Source organism: Porites lutea, chromosome 5, assembly GCF_958299795.1.
Source record: "Porites lutea chromosome 5, jaPorLute2.1, whole genome shotgun sequence".
In the NCBI taxonomy this organism is placed as follows: domain Eukaryota; kingdom Metazoa; phylum Cnidaria; class Anthozoa; order Scleractinia; family Poritidae; genus Porites; species Porites lutea.
The window spans coordinates 43,455,513-43,464,191 of record NC_133205.1 but is presented as its reverse complement, the minus strand read 5'-3'; positions in this window follow the sequence as shown (position 1 = coordinate 43,464,191).

Genomic DNA, 8,679 nt, shown 5'->3' with positions numbered 1-8,679 from the left:
TGATGGGGTACACATTGTTCGTATGGTCCACCATGATGCTATCCTGTATCACATGTCTATCGGTGAGGTCAATGTCAAAATTGCTTATGCTGGCCAGCAACAGGTCTGTGACCTGTGTAACGCTCCTGGTCATATTACGCGGGGTTGCCCCTACCCTAATTAATGCTTGCAATGTGGGCTTGAGGGTCACTTCTCGCGGGATTGCCCTCAGCGTGATAGTTATCGAGACTGTGATTCAGTCCCAGACCCCACCCCTGCTGAAGTTGCTGCCGCAGTCGCTGCTGCTGATGCTCCATCTGATTTTAATGACACTTTGCTCCGTGATGACGCTGACTCTTTGGATGGGTTCTCTGTGGCTTCTGCGGCCAGTGTGTCCGTCACTGGTCCTGCCATAGACTCCCACCTGGATGCTGATATCGTTTCATCCGATTCTGGCTGGGGTCTTGGAACGGTCGTATGGACTGCCCCGTTGCTATTGAGTGGGGATCTGTCAAGCTTAAAGTCTTGGGTGTTTTTCTTGGTCCCCTGGCTTCACCGGAGGATAACTGGCGGCCACGTATCTCTGCTGTGGAGCATGTCCTGCTCATGTGGCGTCAAAGGTCCCTTTCTTATCGTGAGAAAGCTCTTATTATCAATGCACTGGCTCTATCTTGAATCTGGTATGTCGCGTCCCTGGTTCATGTGCCCCCTTTTGTTTTATGTGAACTCAACCAACTCGTTTTTAAGTTCTTTTGGGTCGGGTGGTGGTGCAGCCTACCTCCTGTGGTGGCTTCTCGGTGGTTGATGTGGAGTTGAAGGTGCGGGCGCTTCTCTTGCAGTGGGTGAGATGCCTGGCTGTCTCACCTTCTACTTGGGTTTTCTTTTTTTCGTTTTGGTGTGTCTGTACCTGGGGTGTTTCTCCTGTTCAGGTTCTCTCTTCACCCTCTCGGTTCAGTGATTTCCGTCATCTGCCCTGTTTCTATAGGGCCCTTCTGTCGGCCTGGTTGTCTGCTGGTGGCTGCTTCCTCCCCAGCAGGGGTGCGCTCTCTGTGGGAACAGGTCTTACAGTTGCTCTGGTGTCTTCCCTGACCACTAAATCTTCGTATTCTCTGCTGTTGATTGACTGTGTCAAAAAAATCATAAAAATGTTTGGGCCTTCAAGCAGTGTTGTGCTTGAATTAAGGCGAATAATTTCAAATAAAAAGTGGGTGAATGCTTGGCTCATCCTGCGTTATATAGGTCTTGGATGGTTCCTCATCATGGACATATATTGGTGAAACAATTAAGTAGGATACTAACCTACATACCAGATGGAAATTGAATATAAACGTCTGAGACTCATATATTTTGTTGGTATCATTGTACCGTAATAATATTTGCTTTTCGTGTCCGCATTTTCTTTAGATTTTGTTATGTTAGCTGGGCCATACTTGATAATGCCGTTTCATGTAGATTCCAGCGTATTCGAAATTTCCACAACATTCATTAGTAGTGGTCATCATGGCACAATGACATGATATGCAATGTTTTAAAGAACTTCTTAGTGCGAAAATAATAGTGACAATAATGATGGTGATGACAATGACTGTGGCACCAGGTTGTGCTCTGAGTTTGTGATTTTCCTAGTTGCCTGTACTAGTAGCAAAACTTTACAAATATTTTGCTTATATGATCACATATAAGGACACCTTTAATAACTTAATAACATGAAATTCCAATACAAACTCCCATTTTAAACGACTCTCTCTGTCATAGGCGTAGACACTTTCTCTCTATCAAGGTCGTCCGCATATAATGAGTTGTACTTCCCTAGAAAGATCTTGAAGCCAGAAGATGAAGTAAACACTTATTATTGTTGTTGTTAATGTTATCGTGGATGATGACACTTATTACTGGGTTCACTTGTCCTCCGACATTTATTTCAAGTTTATTACAAAGTGCGACAGCTTTTTTTATTACAAAGTGTCATGGTCTGTTATTACAAAGTGCAACAGCTATTTTATTACAAAGTGCGACAGGTGTTATTACAAAGTGACAGGTATTACAAAGTGTGACAATTTTATTACAAAGTGCAACAGGTATTACAAAGTGCGACAATTATTACAAAGTGCGACACTAAAAGGGCCTCTCCATTAATTATTGCTGTGCTAAGTCATCGGAGAATGCTGTGAAGAGAGACCTTTTTTCCAGACTCGCTTCACACCTTAAGGAAGGCGTTGATAGTGGTATTTTATCTCTGGTGGGGTTGTAAAAGTTGGTACTACAGCAGCTGGCTGCTTTGGATGTGGAGGTCGCGAAGGGGGCCCAAGTTCGCGCACGGGCATGCTGGATTCAGGAGGGAGAATCCTCCAGCTACTACTTCTTCCGCCTTGAGAAGAAGCATGGGACTGCTGGATTGCCACCGTGCGGAACGATGATGGTCAAATTGTAGCGTCTCCCAAGGGTCTTTGTTCATCTTTCTCTACTTTCTACTCGTCTCTCTTTACTGCCAAGCCTACAGATGCTAATGCACAGGAGTCCCTTCTTAGTAAGGTTGAGTCCTCCTTGCCGCCTGTCCAATCGGAGTCTTGCAATGGTTTATTGTTGGTCGTCGAATGTTTCGAAGCATTGTCTGGTATGGCTAAGCGCAAGGCTCCAGGCATGGACGGTCCCCCGGCTGGGTTTTACCTCAAGTTTTGGCATGTTCTTGGGCAGGATCTTGTTGATGTCCTTAACTTTTGTTATGCTGCTAGGTCCTTGACCCTCTCTCAGCATCCGGGAATTATTTCTTTGTCTTTCAAAAAGGGTGACCAATTAGATATGCGGAACTGGCATCCCATATCTCTTCTGAATGTTGACTCCAAACTTGCTGCGCGGGCTATTGCTGCTAGACTGCTGATAGCCATCCATCTGATGGTTGCTGAGGACCAGACCTGTGGAGTCCTGGGGAGATATATCGGAGAGAATGTTGCCTTTCTCCGTGATGTGGTTTCCTATGCCACCATGTTTGACTCCCCAGTTGCAATCTTGTCTTTGGATCAGGGAAAGGCCTTTGATAGGGTGGATTGGTCTTTTATGTATGCCACTCCCCGCAAAATGGGGTTTGGCACTTCTTTTCTCCAGTGGGTCAACCTGTTTTATACTGGTGTTCAAAGCTCCGTTAATAGAAATGGTTATATGTCTCCTTTCTTTTCTTTGTCTCGTTGCATCTGTCAGGGCTGCTCTTTGTCTCCTCTTCTGTATGTTCTTGTTGCTGAAGTGCTTGCGTGTAAAATACGTGCCTATCCACGTATTAAAGGCCTTTGTCTCCCCGGATCATCTGACCCTTTATCACCAATTTCACAGTATGCTGATAACACATCGCTGGTTGTGTGTTCTGATGATGCCATTCGTACTTGTTTTAATGTCTAGGATGTGTTTGAGCGAGGTTCTGGCTCCAGGCTCAATCTCTCCAAGTCGAAAGGCCTTTGGCTTGGGCCTTGGGCCAATCGTTCTGACGCGCCAGTTGCCCTTGAGTGGTCGTCAGTAAAAATTTAGGTCCTTGGGGTTTTCTTGGGCCATGGTAATCTCAACGAGGACAATTGGAGGCCTCGCATTGAGGCTGTAGAGAACACTCTCCTCTCGAAACCAGCGCATCTTGTCCTTTCAGGGTCGTGCCCTTGTAATAAATGCTCTAGCTCTGTCCCATGTGTGGTATGTGGCTTCCCTCATTCGCATGCCCCCTTGGGTCTTTGGTGAACTGCTGAGACTTGTCTTAAGCTTCTTCTGGAAAGACAAAAAGGATCTTGTGGCGCGCTCTGTAGTTGTTCAGGCTCCCTCCGTTGGAGGATTTTCTGCTGTAGACGTTAAGTTAAAAGTTCAGTCTTTGTTAGTTTAGTGGGTCAGGAGGTTTGTCACGGTGCAATCCAGCTGGTCTGTTTTTTTTGCCTTTCTGGTTCCATACTGTCTTTAACTCCTCCCCTATGGAAGTTTTCTCTTGGCCTTTTGATTTTAGCCCTCGTGCTCTCCCTTCATTTTATCAGTCTCTGCTGTTGGCCTGGCATGGCATCAATGGTTCTCTTTCTCAATCTCAGGCGGCCTTGGTGATAGCCTCGTCGGACCCTCACCAGTTGGCTTTGGCTTCCGCCATGACAGACAAGTCGGCCTATCTTTATTTGCTGTTTGCTAACTTTGCCCCCCCCCACCCCCCGCATTGTGAAGAGAAGTTCCTCCCCCTCTATGTCTCATCGTACTGGTCTGCCACTTGAAGGCAGCTTAGTTTCTGCCCTGTTGATAGAGCCATCATTGATGTGGCTTGGCAGGTGTGTAGCTCATGGTGTCTTGAACACTTTTGGGTACGACTATGACCTAAACTGTTTTTGTGGGCTCACCGGAGATTTCATCTCACCTTTTTTTTTTTAATTGTGCTCTGGCTCACAGCGTACATGGATTTAATTTGTCATGTTTCCTGCCTCGTATCTGTGTCCTTCTCTGTGGTGCCGTCATGTCCTTTTTGGCTTCTCTGCTTCTGAACTTGCTGTGGTTCCTAGTGTTTTTGTTTACCTTCTGAGTCTAGCCAAGTATTTCCTGTGAAGGACGCAACGGCTACCACTTTTGCAATGTCCAGCCGGGAGCTCTCCCTCTGATTGAGCTTATTAAGGCCCATGCACAGTGCCACCTTTGCATTTTCTTCAAAAGGTTCAGGTCATCACATCGCCAGCGTTATTTCCACAGACAGTGGGGGCAAATGGTGTTGTTGGGAGAGTGTAGGGGGGTTCATTTTACTTTCATCTCTGGTTTGAGTGAGTGTCTCTCTTTTGTTTTCCTTGGTCCTCTTTATTGGCTGTACTAGGTTGTGTTTTTACTTTGAGTGAGTGTGTCTGTGGTCTCTTGGTCCCCTTTGTTGGTTGTGCTGGGTCTATTTTGAGTGAGTGCGTCTCCCGACTGTTCATGTCCATTGTTAGTTTGTTGCTAGTTTAGTTTAAGTCTAGTTTTTACTTTCCTCCTTTTGGACTGGTTCCGAGTGCGTGTGTTTTGAGTTTTAGTCATAGTTTTGGGCAGTGCCTACGTTTTTTAACTTGTTCGTTTGTCCTGTAAACATTTGTCCTATAGATGTTCGTCATGTACTGTGTATGTAGGGGCAGGGGTTCAATTCCCCCAGTCAGTTTCTGTGCTGGTGTACTGCCCTGTTTGATGTGTGATTGGTATTAGACGTTAAGTCTGGTGGCATTGCACCACCCTACTGGGGGACGGCCATTCACCTCAAATGCAAAAAAAACTTACCTGATGGCGAGGCACGGAACTCTACTACTTTTGGACTAGATTACTACTAGCCCTAGTGGTAAGTGTTGCTGTGTTTTCTAGGCGTGTGCATTCCTGTGTGGATACCGGCCCCTGGTTTTCACAGTTTTTGTGGCTTTTGCTTACCTGGTAGCAGGAGTGCCTTGAACACGGTTCGTTTGCTTGGTTGGCATCAGAGCTTCACTTCTGTACGTTTTTGCTTTTGATTAGTTTGTCTTTGGGTTGCCTCTTGGTGTCGCACTTGGTGCGTTCGAGTGGTCACCCGTCCCTTTCTGGGCCCTGCCCATCAGGGCTCAACTCCGTTGGTGGGTCTGTTTCCTTGAATTTTCTTCTGTTCATGTTTGTTTTACAATGGCTCAGCGGGTTCTCCGTCTTACCGTTAGTTTGGACGTTTCCGGTCTCGCTGCGTCCAATAACCCTAAGCAGGTTCTCAGTTTATTGTAGAGCATTTTGCTAATTTTAATAGTCATGCTGTCCAATTCATCAGCACATTCGCTTACGTAACTTTTGCTTCGGAAAATAGCAAACACCAAGTTATTGGCCATCAGATTGTTAATATTACTGGTGTGCAGAGCGCTGTGCGGTGGGTGGTCCTCGCGCGCAGAATGTTTTGGTGTATAATTACCCTGTTGAGGGGAATGCGGATCTTATTCGCAGGGTGTTGGGTGCGTATGGAATGGTTGAAAATGTTATTATCGTCACTGGCCACATTTTCCTGAGGTCATTGACTGTGTGAGGGTGGTGCGCATGGTTCGTTGTGAGGATATCCCGCGCCACCTCACAATCAAAGATTTCCAAGTCAAGCTTTCCTACGCAGGGCAACAACAGGTCTGATCTATGTGCGGCTCTGAGTCACATTGCTCAGGCACCTGTAACTTCCTGTAACTGCATTGTATTGCCACGATTATTTAATTTTTTTAGCAGAAGGTGCTTTTTCAGGTAAAGTGACTTACACTAAAATCATTTTCGGCTTATCATAACGGCTCCAAAAGAGACATTTCCTCAATTTACAGTGATATAGATTACCTAGTAAGAGTAGTGTAGATACCTTCAAGTTGTAAGGAGGGATTAGTCAATTATTCAAGAATTATGACAAAGACAAGGGAGACAACATAAACGTTTCACAGTGTAAAAAAAGGTACCCTTACTTTGTGGACACAAATCAATAACCACTCTATATCTTGTGATCCTTGATAATACGGTCTTTAGTTAACAGTTGAGATTGTTGTATTGTTTGGTTTTCATTACAACTTCACGCCGATTTAAGTGTGTATTTCAGAAATGGGCATAACCGCTGGATTTTGTACCCTGAAGGCTCAATTTATTCCTCCGGACTTTCCCTTCGAGAGTGCTCGTTTTGACTCGGTTTAAAGAAGGTGAGATTTTATAGCGGACGACTCAAGCGAATTCAAAGGAATTGAACAATGGCTTAATTAAGCTGCCCAGGGCCGCAAAGTTTTAAAGGTATCCTTTTGTTCTAAGTGTGTCAATAAAACTGCAGAGAATTATCGCACATATTGCGGTAAAAGTTTATGGATTTAAGTCTTTCGCAAAACTTCTTCGACTTGGACAAGTATTTTTCAAAAAGGAGAATTTTGAGAGCTTCAAAAAGAGATCTTGAACGAGAAATTTCGACCACTGTGGACCGAGATTGGATTTTTTTTCTTGCCGAGGTTTCCAAGTACAAAGCAAGCCGCTGAAGCATTTTTTCTCGCCTATCGCTTAATAAAATCCGGCCGAGAGTTATCCATTCATTCAATCATAACAGTTATTCATTTCTCCAAAGCAATGAAACTATACAAGCGTTTCTACAAAGTTATTTCGAGGAATTATGAACTCCGCAAGTTTTGTTCTGTCGATTACAGCTCTTGTTTTGATTTTAGATATTTCCCGTCTCACTCGACTACTCTGCGAATCAAGATGTCATGCAAATCGGTGAACTGACAATATGCGGTTATTTTTGTTCAACAAAAAAAACTGAAAGGCAAGCGAAAACGTCCAAAAAAGTGAAATTACACTCTAATAAAACTGTGTCATCCCGTTAAATGCGTTCACCGCTTGCCTTGTTTACATTTTGAAAAGAGTTGTTCGCTCTTGATTGCAGAGCAACTGAATGAATAAAACGTTCTAATAAATAACTTCCGCAGCAATTCTTTAAACGCCAAATTATTTTCAAGGCAAAAGAGTATTTAATAAAAAAATACTATTGGAGACCAGGTATTTATAAGCTTTAATCAACTTCAAATTTATCAGGCTTGTTTCCTTTGTAATACGGTGCGTGACCGAAAATATGTTATGCAACCAGAGTTGCCGGCACGCTAAAAGACTTGTAAGCGTTCCCACAGACTGCAGCAAATTTTTAACAGGCAAGTCCGAGTATTTTAATGGATAACTTTAATACTCAGGTAACAATGGGGATTAAAAAGTCAATGAAGCAACAAAATTCGAAACAAAACAGACATATTCCACCTAAATCAAAGGAATTCCGCTCGTGGATTCTTCGGAAGGTAATCGACAATGGCAAGAACAATAGCCTGAATATATGAATACTTGATGACCCCAAAATTTGGGGTACACACTTAAATCGGCGTGAAGTTGTAATGTGTTGTTGTTAAATATGTGATCAACAGGCAGATGCCTTTCTTATTTTTAAAATTCTTAATGATATTGTGTTTCAAATAACACACTTACACCTACACTCGTGTGTTTTATCTTTGATTGTAACTGTTGCCAGATGGTGATAGAAACTATTTTTGGTGCTGCCACATGATCAACCACCCCCATAATTATGCAAAATTTTATATTTAAGAAATACAGCACTTTAATAAACCTAGTTCTCAATATTCCTTTTACACGTATTTAGTTTTGTTAATGCTAAACATGTTAGATTGATTGGGAAATTGTAAAATATCTTATTGCTTGGTAATGTTTAATACTCGCCCCAGAATCTCTCTAGCATGAAAACTTAACAGTTTCCAGAAAACAATTAATTTCCAAAAGCCCCGATCAGTTCCAAAAACGTTGTACTACAGTCATAAATAGAAAACAATTAAAATTACACTAAGGTATGTGTTGTAGATTTGGATCAAAAGGGATAGCAAAAATATGAGCATGATAGGTCACACGATCGAAAAAATCCATCATTTAAAATGAAACTGATATCTTTTTATTGAAAGGGTCAAGCCTACAAAGATTTAAGCGAAAGATGTAATCTTCTTTGAACCAGACCAACCCCCTACAAATTAACCCATTATTATTGACCCATCCTTTAATTAACTCATGTAGTACTATACTACATGCAGTTTTTTATACAAGATAAAAAAAAGAGAAGTAGACATTTGATTATTTATGCAGCCACTTACATGGAGCTTCGCAGGCCTTGAAAACCTTTACGGCGTCCTAAGCGGTCCCAGTCTGCCTTGTTTTCCTGTTCCCTACCCT